The following is a 19,698-nucleotide window of genomic DNA, read 5'->3' as shown; positions in this document are numbered from 1 at the left end:
TCAGAGCTTTCAGCTAGTCCAATTATTCTTATGTTTTCTTTTCTTGATCTATTCTTTAGATCATTTAAAAAAATAAGATGTTTCATAGTCAGAAAAGAATTTATGTCCAAAGCAGAACTAGAGAAGATTATAAAATACAAAATGGATAATTTTGACTATATTAAATTTTAAAAAAACTTTTGAATAAACAAAATTAATGCATCCAAGATTAGAAGGGAAGGAGAAAAGGGGGAAAGATTGTTTACATCCACGGGTTCTGATAAAGGCTTTATTTCTAAAATATATAAATGCCTTATTTCTAAACCACATAGAGAATTGATTAAAATTTGTAAGAATACAAGCCATTCTCCACTTGATAAAGGTCAAAACATATAAACAACATTCAGACAAATAAATTTAAGCCACTTTTAAAAAATGCTCTAAATCACTACTAACTAGAGAAATGCAAATTAAGACAACTCTGAGATACTACTCCACACCTCTCAGATTGGCTAAGATGACAGGAAAATATAATAATTAATGTTGGAGGGGATGTAGGAAAACTGGGACACCAATACATTGTTGGTAGAGTTGTGAACTGATCAACCATTCTGGAGAGCAATTTGGAACTATGCCAAAAAGGCTATCAAACTGTGCATACCCTTTGATCCAACAGTATCTCTACTGGGTTTATATCCCAGAGAAAGCTTTAAAAAGGAAAAGGATTTACATGTGCAAAAATGTTTTTAGTGGTATATGAATGTCATGGAAGATTATTATTCTATAAGAAACAATCCTTAGGATGATTTCAGAAAGGCCTGGAGAGACTTATATGAACTGATGCTAAGTTAAATGAGTAGAACCAAGAGAACATTGTATACAGTGACAACAAAGATTATATGATGATCAACTCTGATCATCTTTTTTCAACAGTGAGGTGATTCTGGGCAATTTCAATGACTTGTGACAGAGAGAGCTATTTGTACCCAGAGAGAGGATTGTAGGAACTCAATGTGGATCACAACACAGTATTTTAACCATTTTTTTGTCGTTGTTGTTTGCTTGCTTTTTTTCCCCTCTTTCTCATTTTTCCTCTTTCTGATATGATTTTTTCTTGTGTATAATGATAATTGTGAAAATATGTATAGTAGTTTTACACATATTTAAATACATTGGGTTACTTGTCTTAGAGAAAGAGGTAGGAGGAAGGGAGGGAAAATATTTGGAACACAAGGTTTTGCAAGGGTGAATGTTGAAACTATCTTTGCATTAATTTTGAAAATAAAATCTATTATTTAAAAATGTTTCACATTTTCTTCTATTTTTTTCTTATTCTTTGCATTTTGTCCTTTTTTTGGTGCCTTATAGCTTCCTTGGCTTTCCCTTCCCTAATTCTAATTTTCAAAGAATCATTTTTTTTCTTTAAGACTCTGGATCCCTTTTCTAGTTGGTTGACTTTGTTTTCATAATATTTCATAATATAAAACAAGAGTTTTTTCTTGAATTGTTCTTATTATTTTAAATTTTTTCCCTCAATCTCTCTCATTTGATTTCTAAAATCTTTTTTGAATTTTTCTATAAATTCTTTCTGTCTGGGTAACAATTTAATGTTACATTTTGAGGTAGGAGAGTCTTTTTTAACTTCACTGTTCTCCTTTGAAGATGAACCCTTTGAAGTCTTCCTTTTTCTCATAAATTTCTAGGTTTTCTCCTTTGTTGTTCATTTTTTAAAATGGACCTTAATCACCTCTAAGATTATAAACCTTAATTCCACCTGGGGTGGGAGACATGATCCCTTTGGCTTCACTTCAGCTCTTCTCCCTGACCTGGAACTCCATACCAAGAACTCCACCATAACTGCCCCACTATTTCTGCACCCATAAGCTGTGCTGGTTTCTTTTCACCCAGGGGTTTGGTGTTCCTAATCAGCAGAGATTCTCTCAGTCTTCGGGACTCAAAGCTCTGACTCCCCAGGATGTCTGGGAGGGGAAAGTTCCTGTGGTTTAGGCTGAGGCTTCCTCAGAAACCCAGCTAGCCCTAGAGCTCCCTGACTGCTGATTCTCTTGAGCTAGCCTAAAGGTGTTTATGTTTCATATCCAAGCCTGGTCTTTGAGTCTTTGAATCTTCTCTGATTATCACAGAAGGACCCTTGTTATGGCCCCAGTCAAGTCTTACTTGTTTTTCCCTAGTCTTTTTGTTCTCACTGAGGCACAATTTTGTTTTCTTTGTGGGGAAAATATGGAGAGTTGGAATTTTCTGATCTATTGTACCATCTTCCCTGAATCCTCCACTGATGATTTTCTCTCCATATTTTTTAAAGCTCTATACCAATTGACAATTTGGACCTTGTCTATATTAAGTTCTGGTTTTTCTAGTATAACGGGAGTTGAATGAAGCAGCCCTTTCAGGATCAAAGATAGTTAATTTGATTATGGTTCCAGCTCAAGACTGAGAAAAAGGGATGAGTTTCAGGAGACATGAAAGGATTGGAAAATATTTTAAAGGGATATTGTTTGAACTTTATAACAATTTTGTGAGCTAAGGAATGCCACTGCCCTGCCCCCCCCCATTGTACAGATGAAAAAATAGAATCTCAAAGAAATAAACCAAGTTGCTTCTTCACATACAAGTCAGTGTACTAAAGTAGGCTTTGAACACATGTATTCTATAATCTAAGTCTATGCTCTTTTCATTTACTTTAACAAATTGAAGTACTCTATTCATGATATTTCAGATGTTAAGAAATTTATTTGTGATTTTTACATCTTACATTTTACACCTTTATTTGTGATTTGTGTATAATTCAAATTTTTAGAATTGGACTGAGGAATTGGAAAATTCAATGGTTTGAAGTGAAAGGTAGACAATAACATCTTTATAAATTTTCTCTATCACATAGAAGCTCATCAAAAATGTTGGGAGACACATGAAAAGAAAACTAAATAATTCTTGTTATTCTTCCAAAATTGTATTTTGCTGTTAGGCTTAAAAAGATATCAAACTACAACTACTAGCTTTTGAATGCTAATGCTAATTCATATTTATAAAACACTTTAAGGTTCAGAAATAGTTTTCCCTATGGCATTAGGTAGTACAAGTATTATCTTCCTTTTATGATGGAGTAAAATGAGGTTCAGAAAGGTTACATATGCTCCTACTATCAGTAAATGAAAGCTGGGGCAGAAACCATGTCTCCTGCTTCCCTATTTAGAGAACTTTTCCAGTGTTATGAGGTATATAGAAATTTATATAGCTGTTTTATTCATAGGATAATACTGAATGTATGAAAATATATATTCTGATCCCATAATTCCTCACTCCAATTAATCAATAAGTGTTTATTAAGGGCCTACTATAACATGAACAATTTGGAATATAAAAAAAATAATTTCCTGAACCTAAAGAGCTTACATTCTAATGGAATAAAGACAAATGGCAAATTTATTTTAGCTTAGAAATGACTTGTTCACATTTAAGATCTTGTCATTTAAGTTCTTCTTTTACTTCCACTTCCAGAAAAAAAAAAAAAAAAAAAAAAAAAGTTGTGCGTGTGTATCCTAAAGCCTTGTCTCTATGGATTCTTTAGCAAGACGAGGTTACACGTGTTTTGTTTAGGTTCACCAACTAATGATAGCCCCTTAACCCCTGCTTTCAACTTAGACTCCTGAAATGTTGAGCAAAAAAATCCAAACAGATCAGTATTCCCTCTGAAGCCACAGATAAAGAGTAGGGAAATGAACATGAGACCAAAACCTTAGGTCTATATCGAAGATATGAGAAAGGCAGGAGTCCATTGTACATCCTGACAGAACTAAATCAATTGCTTTGAACCTTTTGTCATATTTGCCTGCCTTTCCCCCCACTGTATTCACAACAGTTTCAAGGTGAAGGAACACCGGGCCTGGCCAGAGGGTGCTTACCTATGTTTTCATAGAGATCAGAAAATTGTTTGCCATCATCTTTGTTGAGAGAAGCTGGTCACCAGAGTCAAAGGAAAGATTAATACTGAACTTGCTGAGTTCTGAAGAGACAATTCCTTCTACAATGCTGTAGCAGGTTAGAAAACATTCCCAGGCCTTACCCTGCATTAGCATTGCTTTTGGACCACTGCAAATAGAAAGGACCACTGAAGAGAACCTTGCTCCAGGCAGATGAAACTGTTCCTCTCTGGTGGTCAATTAGAGCTATAAAGGCATGATAATGTCAAATGTCACCAGCACTGACCCGAGGGGTCCCATTTTGAAGTTGTAAAAGCTAGGTATATTTTAAAGCCATATCAATCCCAGCATTCAAGCTCTTAGGTCTCCTACATGAGGTTAAAAAATGTGGCATTATTCAACTGTTTTGTGAGGCAAAAATAATGGCTTTGAGTTGTAGGATCTAGGTTCAAATCTTGATTCTGTTAACTGGATGTAGCTTAACCTCACTAGATTTACCCTCATTTCCTTTTCCTAAACTATAACTCTTTGATCCTATGATTTGTTAATACAAATTTTAATCAAAATGACAACCAGTTCTATGCTTTTCTTGAGTTTAACACAGCCAATATATTTGATGTGAATTTATTCTGTTCAATATATTATTGAATATCTGTTATGAACAATGGTCAGAACTAGGCACTGAATATTCAAGATAAAAGCAAATAAAAAAATATCCCTGCTGTCAAGGGGTTTACATTCTACTGATTAGTTAACTGAGATAAAGAAGGAAGAAAGAAGAGAAACATATTATGAAAATAAAATGAAGAATGGAATACTCATGCAAGCAACAAAAAAGAATTAACAACAAAAAGAAAAAGCTAAGTAAGAAAAAAACAAAGAAAAAGGAAAAAAGGATAAGAACAAAGGAATAAAATAGACTAAACATCAAAAAGAAAAGAAAAATCTACCTATATGAAATAGTATTTTCCTTCAATTACACAAGAGTCCACTTTGGAAAATCATTAACTATCAACTATAAATAGCAAAGGAAAGGTTCAATAAGCATTTATGTACAAAAGTAAATTAAAACAAATAAATGAAAGGGAGATAAAAGGATAAAATTATTAGCTTTTTTGTTAGCAAGAATTCCTAAAAAGTTCCATTGAGAAAGCATATTTAATTTTCAACCTAAACCCCATTGATTGCTTCCTTTTCTTCTTTTCCCATCACTGGGATCAATTGCATAAATATCTGTTTGTAACATGGGACAGTTTAATAAGAAGCCTATACCTATCGGCTATGGTGACTACATGTTCAATTCCCTTCCATTGGTAAATTCCTTTTCATAAATATAGTTTCCCTATACATAAAATGAAGATGTGGCAGTAAAACCTTTATGACCCACTGCCCAACTGAATGTTATTTCTAATTAATTAATTAATTAACCTCAAGGGAGCAAAAACAAAGGGAAAAAATTAAAATCAGAGTTCTGGCAAATATGACAGCTAAATAGAAGCACTTCTTATTTAACTATTTTAACAAAAACCTGAATTTCACAATATAAAATAATGATTGAGAAAAACAATTATAACCACAGTAAGTAGCTATTTCCTACCCAGAACTGTGCATGAAGTCAGCTCATAGTAGAATCAATAGGAGAGTTAGTGGCCATCAAAGCTAACAGGAACACAGTCATATAAACCCATAACCTCTCAGCCAAAACAGAGAAAGAATAGAAATCTTTTCTTTCCCATAGGGATCTGTGTTTGGAAACAAGAAGAGGAGATGGTTCTTTTAAAATAAACAAAAAACAAAAGAAGACCTCAGAGCAGTTGTATATACATAAGGGATCCTTGGAAGCACTTGGAGGTAGCAGCAACCAGTCAGAGCAAAGCAGGGATTAATGTGATTGTGTATCAGATTGGAATAGTCCAGAACTCTGAGGTTTATAACACTAGGTGCTAGATTTCATAGAAGTCCTTGAAGATCTAGGGTTCTGACTTTCAAAGATTCAAGATGGCTTAAACCTGGAAGAACAAAGTCATAGAAGTCCAGTTGATGCAGGGGAAGAGCTAGTAGGACTGAGTACCTCATTCCAAAAAGATTCTAGACATGGGACAAAGCCCCAGTTCAGGAACCTAATATTGTAGAAATGAATAATCCAAAAAGTGTTTAATGATATAAAAAGTTATTGAAAATCTAGAGATATTCCCCCACTCAAAGAAAAAGAAACTAACACCATAAAACTTCAAACAGAAAAATCAAAAGGGAAAACAATGGATATTACACAGGGATAACTAGAAAAACTGAATCAAAATATTAAAATGAAAATGAAATGAAAAATCTAGAGGAAAAATTTCAAGGAAAACAAAATAGCTTAAAAGAGAAAGTATCAAATCATAACAAAGTTACTCTGAAAAAAGAATAAACCATTGAAAAGTCCATGACTATAAAAGAGCAAGAAATAATAAAATAAGATTAAAGGATTCAAAGATGGAGGGGGGAAAATTCCTAGAATGCCTTAAATAAAATCCAAAACTTCCACAGTAAGCGAAAAAATAAATATTGCAAGCATCCAGTAAGAATCAGTTGTTAATCAGTTAAAACGTACAAAAGAAGGTTGAGTAGATGCACACATAAAGTTTTATGTAAAAATATATTAAGATCAATAGGAAATAAGTGGGTATTGTTGGGAGGAATTTAATGGTTAAAAGAGAATGTGCTACCAGGAAGGGGAACCAAACAAACTTTTTTATCTTAAAGGGTGCTTAAGAGGAAAAGAAAAAGAACAACAGAATTTTTTTTTTTTATCTAAGAGAATGTCTATCACTTAGGAAATTGCCAAATATATTGCATTTATATATAATGAAATATGATTGCACTATGAAAAATGATCAAAAAATGATTGCAGAGAATTCTGGTCAACTGGATTACATCTGAATGTTACCAATGTGTTATTTTATATGAATGAAATAGATTATAATTCATCCTGCTTATCATTTCTTATAGAAAAATAATATTCCATAAAAGTCATATGCCATATCTTATTCAACCATTCTCCAGTTCAGCATCCATTCAGTTTCCAGTTCCTTGCCACTACAGAAAGGGCTGTTACAAACATTTTTGCACACGTGGGTCCTTTTCCCTTGTTTATGATTTCTTTGAGATATAGGCTCAGCAAAAACATTACTGGATCAAAGGTATCAACAGTTTGATATTGGCTTGTAAGTTTAATACTTCTGATAATTAAATCTAGCTATCATTTATGAAGATTGAAATGAGTAGAACTAGGTGAATAATATATAAAAGAAAAATAGCATTGTCTATATATATCTGAAAGACATACAAAAATAATAATAGCTAACATTTATAGGACATTTAATAGATGCCAAATATTGTGCTAAACTCTTTATCATTATTTTTTCATTTAATACTCACTTTAACCCTAAGAAGCATTACTATTATTATCCTCTATAAAAATGAGGAAACTCAGGCAAAGAGAGGCTAAGTGATTTGCTTGACTGAATTATATAGATGAGTAGTATTCAAGGAAGAATTTAAATTCTGGTTTTCTTGATACCAGCACTCTAGCATTCCATCTACTTTGTCACCTAGCAGATCCTATCAAATTTCCAAAGAACCTACAATAAAATAATTACCCACCCAACTCACTATCCCTCACCCTATAGAGATTTGATGTACATAAGAGATAGAAACATTCATATTTTGTTATGGCCATTGCATGAATTAATTTTGCTTGACTATATTTGTTAAAAGTTTTGTTTATTTTGCATTCTTTCTATTTTTTTTAATTGTGAAGGTGAATAACAATTGTGATTGGAAAAAAAAAGAGGGCCACTGTAATATTTTTGGATGGTCTATAAATATCTAACCAGCTTTAAGTACTGTTTTATCTCTTATTTTTTATCCCATGCATCTTTAGATATAATTCTGTATAAGTCAATCTGATATTCAGAAGATTGGTTCTAAATACTGAATGATTTTGGATTACAAACAAATCCATTATGTTCAATTTGCCATAAATTAGGAATATGACTAATATATTTTAGAAAGAATGAATAGTTGAATGTGAAGAGGTAGAAGCTATGTGGTAAAGCAGATACAATGCTAAGCTGAGTAAGGAAGACCTGAATAAGAATTCCAGCTCTGACCGTGTGACTATGAATATGTAACAATTCTTTTTGAAAATGGAGAGATTACCCTGGACTACCCCCTCATGTCCCTGAAAACTCTTAAATTGCTGTCAAATCCAACAGCCTCTTTTCAATCCTCACTCTCCTATCCTCATTATAGCCTTTGTTCTCTTCAGCTTGACACTCTTTCCTCTCTAGGTTTTTTTGAAACCATTCTTTCCAGGTTCTCCTTTTGCCTATCTGATCACTCCTTCATCTCCTTTAATGATTGTTCCTCCAGATCAGAACTCTAACTGTAGGTATCCCTCAAGTTTTTATTCTGGGTTTTTTCTCCCTTCACTTGATTACATCAGCTCACATGATTTAATTACTAGCTCTATTCAGCCCCAATCTCTTTGCTGACCTCCAATCTTGCATCTCCAATTGACTTTCAAACATCTTCAACTGCTTCAATCCAGCAGAAATCTTAAACTCGATAGATCTCAAACAGGTCTCTCCTATTGTCTCTATGTATATCTCTTGTGCTTAACACAGTGGCCAGCATATACTAGGTGCTTAATAAATGTTTGCTGATTCATACCTATTGCAGAGAAGATTTATTGCAAACAGGTTTCCTCATCATAAGTTTCCTATACAATCAAAACATATGTTCAGTAACAGCAACAGGTGTCTAGTTAATTCTTAACAACCCCAAAAATAAAAAGAAAACTGCATCCCCCCCCCCCCCGCATACATCTAGTAGGAAAGGAATTTTGCAAAGTCCAAACCAAACTTTTCATTGATTTTTTTCAGTTGGTTATCTATAGAGGTGGACATCGAGAGCTTCAACATCTGAATATTTTATTGTATGTGTGCCATTAACCAATATCACAATAACATTATAAAACATAATTATGCATGATGTTTATAATAAAACAAATTTATCTCTGGTATATAGGAAGTAGCTACTTCTAATCTACTATGAAAATATTATCTAACAATAAAAACCATTTATCACCTATCTAGCTTAGGTTTATCTTTGTTTTGTTTTGAGGTTGAATTACTTAAATGTTTCCAATTATTAAGCAAACTTGATGAAAATTCTAATTTCTGGATGTACATAGTTTATATATCAATGGTATCAGACTCAAAGAGAAATAGTGATTAATCCATACAATAAGTTCCTTGCAGGCTGCATATTGACTTAGCTTTAAAATGTAATGCTATCTGCTTTATTGTATTATTTTTTCATTTTACTAATCCTTCCCAATTATATTTTAATCTGGTGGGTGTATTTGGTACCTCTGATTTATACTGTCTTCTTGAAGGATAGGAAGAGAAGAGTGGGGAGTTAGGTCATAAAGAACTTTAAACACCAGAAGATTTTGTATTTGATCCTGATGTGACAGGAAACCAGTTGAATTTATTGAGTAGGTATATATATATATATGGGTAGAGAAGGAATGAAAAGGGGGAGTGACATAGTCAAGTTAAAAGAGAGGCGAATTCTTTGATGCTTGGGAGATTACCGATCTATGTGATCAGTCACTTAGGTAGGAGACATCACTTAACTGAATTAATTCAACATGTCCTCAGTACTATCCTTACTGCATAACTTTCTCATATTATGATTAAGTAAATCTTCTTTTGTTAACTGTTACTGTTGAATAACTTATGAATGTCTCATTTTTATTTATTTGTTTCTTTGCAGTTATGGAATTAAAATTGAAGTGGCATAAAGAAGGTATCATCAAAGTAGAGTAAGAGCAAAATAACAAATAATCTGGTCATGTGTTAAAGACTAGAAATTTCTGATAGAGAGCCTGAGTACTCCACTGATATCCTTAGGAGTGAAGAAAGCCCTCTAGCATGTTGGTTGGAAATCCTTTGTCAGATAAATCCTTGAACAGGTAAGGATGAAGGGCAATGAGCATTGTTGGGAGTATTCAAACTGATGAGATCAGAGCTTTAACAGAGTCCCATGTACATGCTTACTATGTACCAAGCACTGTGCTCAGAGTTTTACAATTATTATCTCATTTGATTTTGGGGGGGGGGAAGAAAAAAAACCTTTTTTGTGCTATGTGCTATTATTATCATCTTCATTGTACAGATAAGGAAACTACGGCAAATAGAGATAAAATAGCTTGCTTTTAGTGTCTGGAGCCATATTGGATCTCACATCTTGCTGACTCTAGGCCCAGCCCTCTGGGCACTCTATCTGCTATGCTACTTTGATGCTGTGGATAGGACTCAGACTTTGAGGTCAGGATAATGGATTCAGATCTTGCCTCTGTCACCAGGTCTGACCATGGAAAGCCAGGTTCCCAATTTCTACTGAAGATGCTACCATTATTCTGATCTTAGGAGCACCTAATCTTGGATTTATTTTTTGACTCCTGATTCTTTACAACCCATATTCAATCATTTAACAAATCTTTCTCTTTTTAGTTCCAAGAAATCTCTCATATCTGACCCTTTCCGTCTACTTTCATATCTGCTACCTCAGTTCAGGATACCAACGTATTTTTCTTTCAATTATTACAATGGCTGTTCTATTCAGGAAATTTCAGTAGTTCCCTATTGCTTCTAGAAAAAAGCAGAAGCTCTAATGTGTCTCTTAAAGCTTTTACAAATTAGATTCAAATTATCTTTGCAGCTTAAGGATAGCTATCTGGCACATTAGATAAAACACTAGCTGTGGAGTCAGGAAGACACTTAATAGCTGTATGACCCTGGGCAAGTCACTTAATCCCAGTTTGCCTTAGTTTCCCCATCTGTAAACTGAGACAGAAAAGAAAATGGTTAACTACTCCAGGATTTTTTCTAAGAAAACCTCAAATAAGATCATGGAGAGTTAGAAATGACTCAATAACAATAACAAGGAAATAGGAGAACTGATTGGTGAAAAGTTGTAGAGATGAGAAATGAAATAATGTATGTAAAGAACAAAGAGATAACTTTTGCTGTATCACAGATGTAGGAATAGAAGTAATATATAATGACTAAGCAGATATGTTGGAACAAGAAGTCATAAAAGGTTTTAAAAACTAAGCAATAAAGTATATATTTTATCCTTGAAGCAAAAGGAAGGCACTAAATTGGTGTCTCTTATTTCATATAATGTCTGGGATACAGTAGTCACTTAATCAATGCTTGTTGAAAAATTGATTGACTCAAACATTAGAAATATGATACATTTATGTAAGTAGGGCATTCATTAAAAACTTAGGTACTTTATGTACCATATTCTCCCTCTGCCTTTCAATTCACAAAAGATCTTAGAATAACAGCAAACAAGTTACTTCATTTGTATTTCTGTCTACTTCCAGGAGATCATCCGCCATTATTTTTGGGACATCTATGATTCAGGAGACTGTGGAAGATACCAAGTATAAACTGCAGATCCTACCAAGTTGGAAAGCTATCAAGTATGTTTTTAATTCAAAGTCCAGCCTAGATCAGTTCAGAGAGACCCATCACCAGAGGATTTGCTACTAAATACATATATTTTAAAATTAGCAATTCATAATACTACTTAAAAAAACCTGGGTCAATGGAGACAGTATTCATACTGATAAATTCATATTCTGTAGCACTCTAATACACATTTCATTTTAAAGTAAATTTATAATTTTAGTATTCTGTTGGATAGATATAGTAATGCAAGGTCTAAATATTGAATATAGACTTGGTATTTAGGAGTATTTTGAGAAAATGCTTTCTTATTTATAACTTTGGTTCAGCTAATTATTGCCTAATATATGTGTTTGTCATAGATAATACCAACATGGGATAAGAAGGGAATTAAGCTTGGCAGTTCTAACAAGGAGATACATTGCATTTGGAAGCGACTTGGTTTGCCGCCTCACAAACTGATAGAACAATACATTGTATCATATTACATACACAGACACACGAAGTATAGAAAGCACTGTTGTGTATACATCATGGTATTAGTGGAGGTACAAAGACTAGATGATGTATGTTCCATTCCTTCAAGGAGTGTAGAATGTAACAAAAGAATAAGATAGAAAAATATTATTATAATACATATTATGTTGCAAACCAAAATGTGAGTTCTGAGAAGTAAAATCATTGTACCTAAGGAATCTTTTGAATTGTGCTGTCAAGATGGAGTATGAATTCAACAAGTGAAGAGGAAATGGGAGTCATTATAAGCATGAAAGCTTTTGGAGAACAAGTTTAGAAGAAGGAAATAAGGGGGAGAAAATGGCCTTGAAGTAGACATGCATTATGTGCCTGTTGATGTCATACTTTGTACTCAATACAGTCACATCCTTTGAGACCTTACCCTTTTTGCACTAGGGAATAGCAGCTGTGGAACCTTGAAGACTCTCCAGTCCAGCTGTGAGAGATGATGACAATTTAGTCAATGAGAAACATGGCACCTCTTGTGATCATCCACTGGGCAAGTTGTTACCCCCCATTTCTAACTCTCCTAGGTTAGGTGCAAGGCTAATAGCAGAAGTGCAAGACAAAGGTTAGGATGAATTAGCAGCCTTCTGTCTCTCAGGGTTGGAATGTGATTTGCTTTGTGAAGAGGATATGGAGAGTGTTAATTGTATTTCCCTGATATTTACTCTGCATTTGTGTTTTAAGTAAATTACACTTTTTGAACTACTACATGTCAAATCATTAATTCTTGTTGCTCTGAGGGATGGGATTCACACACAGTGGAGACTCAAAGAAAGAAATTTAGTAGATGTGAATCCAAATTGAATACTAGTATCTAGAAGTGAGATAAATAGTTGTTACAATAAAATGTGTCGATACAGACATTATATATATCTGTATATTTATTGTTATTATTGCAAATAATGTAGTTAGGGAAAACCATCATTCTTGAGCAAAGGAAATGCTAGAAGAATACAAGTACAAATATAAACATTGGCTACAGAGAGACTCAGACTTTCATATTCATTTTTCATATTCATTCAACCTATATAGGTACATACTTATGTTTTAAAAATGGTAAAAGTGAAGATGTAAGATGCTTTGAAAAAAATAAAGATACTATGCAGATCTATTTGGTACATTTCCATATCTGCACATATTAAATTAATAAATAGGAAAAAAAAAACAGTCTAGGTGTGGAATGGGAACAGTTCTGACCACTTCCACCAGTGGCATTTTTTAAGTACCTTAATTTCTGATCTTCTTTTTCCTCAACAGCAAAACTAGAAAGTTGTACTAGAATCTAATGCAAATATGTAGTGCATAGATGATTTAATATGGCCCTTTCCAGTTCCAGCATTCTTTGCCTCTATCATATCTAATGTCTATTAAAGAATGGACCTAAAAGTGAAGCCTAGAAAAATGCTATTTCTTCTAATTTCTTATCTTATCTCAGATCTTTACAACAAAAAATTTGTTTTTAGTTTTTTTTTAATATTCACCTTCACTAATCATGTTGTGATTAAATTTTAATTTAAAATTTAAAAAATTTAATTGATCTTTTTAAAAAAAAATCACCTATAAGTTATGTTTTTCTCCTCTTCTCGTGCCATAGAGTATTCCTTTATGTTCAGCTGTTTTCAGTCCTGTTCTTCCCTTTGTGACCCCATTTTGAGATTTTCTGAAGTGGGTTGTCATTTATTTCATCAGTTCATTTTACATATGAGAAAACTTAGGAAAGTAGGGTTAAGTGACTTTCCTAGGGTCACACACCTAGTAAGTATCTGAAACCAGATTTGAACTCAAGAAGAAGAATCTTCCTGACTCCAGGCTTAGCATTTTATCCATTGATCCACCAAGTTGCCTCTAATTCCCTTGTAATAATGACTAAAAAGTGGGGAAAATAATTCAGCAAAAGTAACCAACATATCAAAAAGTCTGTCATGCAATGTTTTGTACTCAGAGGCTCCTACTTCTACAAAAAGCCCTGGCACATATTCCTACACATTTCTGGTTTGGGGCCAATCTGAGTCAATTTAATTTCATAACATTAAATTTATATTGCTTTGTGGTACTTTGCATTTATATCAGCTCACTTTTAAAAGACTTCTCTTCCCTTGTAAATATCCATGTATTTCAAATTTATCAACCAATATGTACTTACTGATTATCTATTATGTTAGTGAGAAGTGGATACAAAAAGTAGGCTCTTTGAAAATTGGCAGAAAAGAAAAAAAATCATTGTAAAAATTATAAAACAATAAAGCTAATTCAACATTAAACATTTCTGGTGAGTTCAGAATTAATACTTTGAAAGTTATTAAATTTAGTTCATTGCATTTCAATTCATTTTTTAATTCACTATTTTAAAGTTCCAAATAATGATGTTCTCTGCACTTGGAAAGGTTTAATCTTGAACAGAACAGTCATTTAATATTTGTTGAAATGAATTGAATTTGTTTCTTATTTTATACCTGTTCTAGTATTGGAAGAGACATGACATATCATTCCAAACCTATGATTCTAACTTAGGAGACAACTGAAGCCCAGGGAAGTTAGAGGAATTATTCAAGACTACACAGGAAGTAAGCATATTACTGTTTCCCTTCCTCAAATAATGAGAGTTCTACTTCATCACAAAGATGCAGGTAAAGAGAATAAATGCCATGACTATCCATATGTCTAATAAGATATGCAGTTAGGAACACATTTGATTGATGACTATCCAATTATAATTTTAGTCACTGGATAAACTGTGCTATCTTCTCAGTAAATCATTTTGTATTTAGGAAAAGAAACTGTACTAATTACCAAAAAAACACATGGATTTTGTTTGGAAAAATAATATTTCTCCAGAGTTTTCAGGTTTGATGTGGAAATCTCCCACCCAATAGGTACTATTTCTTATTTATTTACTTCATTCATTCATTTATTTATTTTTCATTATACATTTTTATTTACAAGATATATGCATGGATAATTTTTCAGCATTGACAGTTGAAAAACCTTTTCTTCCAATTTTTTCCCCTCCTCCCCCACCCCCTCCTGCAGATGGCAGGTAGACCAATACATGTTAAATATGTTAAAGTATATGTTAAATACAACATATGCATACATGCCCATACAGTTATTTTGCTGCAAGGAAGAATTGGACTTTGAAATAGTATACAATTAACCTGTGAAGGAAATAAAAAATGCAAGCAGACAAAAATAGAGGGATTGTGAATTCTATGTAGTGGTTCACACTCATTTCCCTGAGTTCTTTCACTGAGTGTAGCTGGTTCAATTCATTACTGTTTTATTGGAACTGATTTGGATCCTCTCATTGTTGAAGAGAGCCACATTCATCAAAATTGATCATCATATAGTATTGTTGTTGAAGTATATAATGATCTTCTGGTCCAATAGGTACTATTTGCAGTTACCATATCTCTGTAGAGGTATTCATAGTGTTCTTTTCCACTGTTACTGAAAGCATTTCTCTTACTACAACCTTGTGAGATATATAGTACAAGATTATAGTACATGATTAGTGAAGGTGCATATTTAAAAAAAAAACTAAAACCAAAATTTTTTGTTGTAAACATCTGACATAAGATAAGAAATTAGAAGAAATAGCATTTTTCTAGGCTTCACTTTACATTTTGTAAACAAAGGAAGTAAGTTTCTGAGAGGTTGTGTTCATATAACTAATAAAAAGAGGAGGTAGAATTTTTTTACAGGTCTTCTGACCTCCTAGTCCAGTGATCTATCCACTGTGTCATGCTGCCTCTAAAAGTGTAATGAAGATATTTAAAGGATGAACACTTCTTAAAGATGAGATGATCATTTTCTTTTGGATTCATTTCTAAAAAGGAAGTAAATAGCTTAAAGAAATTAAACATAAATTCCAATATGTCCAATGCCAATGAGGCACATTGAATAAAGTAGAGTTTGATGACAAGGAAACAAGCCCCATAAAAGATATTTCCTTGAATAGGAAAGGCCTATATTTCAAACAATCTTTAGCAATTGACTTAAGATCTTAATATTGTCATCAATCACTCATGCACCAATCATGGAGAATGTCAGTGCTTAAGCAATAAAAGTTCAGTTCATAGTTTGACCTTTTAGGTGAATTATTCTAAATTGGGCATTATGTCAATTAAAAACAACAACAAAAAATTCTGTAGGTCTCCAGTAGTATTTCATTTTTTAATTTTTTTTACTTATTTAAAGGGCTGTCACATGGAGGAGGCATTAAGCCTTTTTTGTTTGGTCCCAGAAGGTAGAATCAAGAACTACAAAGAGGATATTTTAGTCTTGACCCCCAGGAAAAATTTTAGAAGAATTTAGACTGTCCAAAAAATGGAAAAGATTTGCTTTGAGTAGTGGCTTCTCCCTCATTGGAAGTTTTTGATAAGAGAGTAGAGGACAACTCAGCAAGTATGCTATAGTATTGTTTGAACTAACCAGGCTGCCAGTACTCTTCCAGTTCTGAAATCTTGTAATTCTGTCATCTACCTAAATTCACTGACCTGTTCTTGCACCCAGGATAAAATTTCCATAATCTGCATCAAGCCACAATTTCAGACAAAAACCAAATGCTCCTGGCTTTGAAACACTTACTTTTCCATATAAATGTTAATAATCTTGCTGTGATATTTTATTACAAAAATCAGAAATTTTTGTGACATACTAGGTGACAAGGTCAATCTCACTTAGGGAATAATGCAAACATTTTAAAAGTCAACTACCCAATTGGGTTACCAATAAATTTTTATTATCTATTTAAGTGACAGTAATCTGATTTTACTAAAGCCATAATTATTTAGAAGAAATTATAAGGATTTATTCAAAGTCAAGACAGATAAATGAAGGCATTTATAACATCCAGTAAGTGACAAAGGAATCACAGAAAAAAAAAGCTGTTAAAAATAATGTGATATTTCAGCTTGATTCTGTAAATTCTCTTTTCAAGTTGTCTTGTTAGCTGAAAGAAGGGATTAACCTAATCAATAGAAACAAATGTTAAATACTTTAGTTTGGAAACTGAACTTACTATGGGAATCTCTCTCCAAATAACTACTACTTGCAATGGGAAATCCAGGGTGTTCCTTTCCATTACAAAGAAAGCAAATCATTTTTATTTTAGATGAGCTAAAATAGATTCAGGTTACTGGGACCTCAGATCAAAAGTTATCCAGTCTATACTCCTTATTTTATAAATAAAGAAATATATACAGAGAGGTTAGGTGATTTACATTGTCACTTTAGTAGTAAAACGAAGCACACAGCTCCTCTAACGCTAGAGGCAAGCTTCTTGGATTGCTACCTATCAGTATTGGAGTAGATAGTGGATTTATATATTTGCAATTTGTGTTACTTCCTTGTTTGTCCATTCATGAAAGTGGGTCAATGAAGGAAGAGGGATGAGATGAAGTTGTAGAAAGCTGCCTGTACTCTGTTGCCCTAGAGGAAAAAAAAGGAACCCTCAATAGGAGGAGAGCTTCCCTTATTGATGAGATCTTCCCTTGTTGATGCTGCTACTAAAAAATACTTCCCAAACTTCTTTTTTTTTTTTTTTTCCCCCCTCTGTGGCAATTGGGATTAAGTGACTTGCCCAGGGTCACACAGCTAGGAAGTGTTAAGTGTTTGAGGCCAAATTTGAACTCAGATCTTCCTGACTTCAGGGCTGGTGCTCTATTCACTGCGCCACCTAGCTGTACCACTTCCCAAACTTCTTGACTGGACAGAGGAAGAAGAGAAAGTGATGGCAACAGGAAGTTATATATTGAAGGGATTCAGTGATCTGGGTTATAGACTTCCAGCCCACCCCTAGGTACATCGTCAAATCTCAAACTGCTAATTAATACAGTTTTACAAAGTACTTCCAAATGAGGGTTTCATCTTATGACAGAAAAACAAAATTAAATGATATTTATAGTACTTATTTTCTGAAGTAGTAGCAAGAAAACTGAATGAAAAAATAGGAAGCAGGGAATCTAGCCCTAGCTAATGTTATTTCACCACCTCTCAGTTTCCTCATCTGCAAAATGGTGACAATGATACATGATTCACCCTTCACAGTTGTTGTAAGGAAAATGATTTGTGGAGCTTCAAACCTGCTAGAAAGGTAAGCAATTATTAAAATATCTTCTTTTGCTGGTAAATGTTTAACAGCTGGATTCTCTGAGGGCAACTGTGCACAGGATACACTTTTAAGTTTAACGTGCATTATTAACATTTTATCTATCACATTTTAAGTCCAGAGAGTCAACAAAATTAAAAAATAATAAGCCTTGCTCAATTGACTCTCCCAAATTGGTTTGAACTGGCTTCAGCATACCTCTGAAATTTAAGTTTGAAGGTAGAAGCCTAGGAGAGATGATCTCTTATTGTCCCCATCCAAGATCTATGAGTGTATAAGATGAATACTATGCATGTATATATCTATATATCACATATATAGTGCACCATCACCTGCCTGTAAGTTAATGTTTAAGATTTTAATTTCATGCTTATGCTGTGGAAGTTGGAAAGGAGATATGAGTAAATGGTCTCTGATTGTTAAGATCAAATAGAGCTGCTTCAGGGGTTTTCGCTATAGTTTGAAAAATAGCACAGCTACCTTGTGATGTCATTATCCCTTTGAAAACTGCTTCACTATTAGTTAAGCATTTCAAATACATAATAAGGACCACTTGACTGATGGCCCCAGCATTGTTCCTTTATGTTAAGTAATAAATAATGTAAGCTATAAATAATAAAAGCCATCTATTACTCACAAGCATTTGTATATGGGAGAGAAACTGCAAATCTCCCATAGCACACATTTATTCCTAAAATATGAAAGTAATAAAACATCTACCATAAGAGAAAGAAGGTATAATTTACATTTTAATCAGATGTCATTATTAGAAAATATTTTATTTTTCTATTGTTTTGTGTTTTATGTCTGTCAGTATGATTTTGAAGATAAAATCTATTCTATTTAGAGAAAATTAATGTCCTTTAAAGAGCTTCTTACATTTCTATGAAGTCACATGTTCATACAAGAATGAACTTTAGTATTTACAAAATTGGCATAACTTGGACTATTTATTTAAGACTATAAGGATGGTTTAATTTTTGCCTATAGGGGCAAAAATGCAATGTTTTTGAGAGGCTTTAGAGGGAATACAAATTAGTAGGGATGACTACATGAAAGTTTGTGATTCTTTGTGTCTTTTTTTTCCTGCAGGTATGTGTGGATCCCTCTTTTTTGGATATGAACATTTCTTTCTGTCCTTGTCTCTTTTTATGAGAGCGTTTCTCCTTCATAAATCTTCAATAGACTACATTAATCTCTTCAAAGAAGAGGAGGGGTGTTCATCAACTGGGGATTGGTTGAACAATTCCATTGTGATGGAATACTACTGTGTATAAAAATCGATTATCTTAGAAAAACATGAAATAACTTCCACCAAATAATTAAGAGTGAAATGAGCAGAACCAAGAGGACATTGTATACAATATTGTTTTAAGGCTGTTTAATGAGTGATTAAGTTATTTTGACTATTATGAATACCCAAACTATATAATAAATATAATTGTAATAATAATATGCTACAATAAATATATAAAAATTACAAATACTCAAACTATATATAAACCCTTTAACTCTAAAGGACATATTAAGAAAGATGTTATTTGCATCCAGAAAAATAACTGACAAATAGAAGTATGTATAGAATAATTTTACATTTATATGCATACATACACACACA

At 33.1% G+C, this 19,698-nt stretch overlaps 1 protein-coding gene and 1 long non-coding RNA gene across 14 annotated transcripts in view; one reads left to right on the top strand and one right to left on the bottom strand.

Annotated features, from left to right (window-relative positions):
* Positions 1 to 12,524, top strand: part of LOC141546182 (uncharacterized) — a 39,822-nt gene extending 27,298 nt beyond the window's left edge. Inside the window, exons 2-4 of the long non-coding RNA XR_012483260.1 lie at positions 9,744 to 9,942; positions 11,365 to 11,463; positions 12,362 to 12,524. This is a non-coding gene — a long non-coding RNA (uncharacterized LOC141546182). The remainder of the gene's footprint in view (positions 1 to 9,743; positions 9,943 to 11,364; positions 11,464 to 12,361) is intronic.
* TENM3 (teneurin transmembrane protein 3) overlaps positions 1 to 19,698 on the bottom strand; it is a 3,351,339-nt gene that overhangs the window by 1,743,082 nt on the left and 1,588,559 nt on the right. The gene's annotated exons all lie outside the window — the stretch shown is intronic.

The sequence above is a fragment of the Sminthopsis crassicaudata genome, chromosome 6, assembly GCF_048593235.1.
Source record: "Sminthopsis crassicaudata isolate SCR6 chromosome 6, ASM4859323v1, whole genome shotgun sequence".
Taxonomy (NCBI): Eukaryota; Metazoa; Chordata; class Mammalia; order Dasyuromorphia; family Dasyuridae; genus Sminthopsis; species Sminthopsis crassicaudata.
Note: the sequence above shows the minus strand (reverse complement) of the source record. Positions and strands in the feature narration are given on the sequence as shown.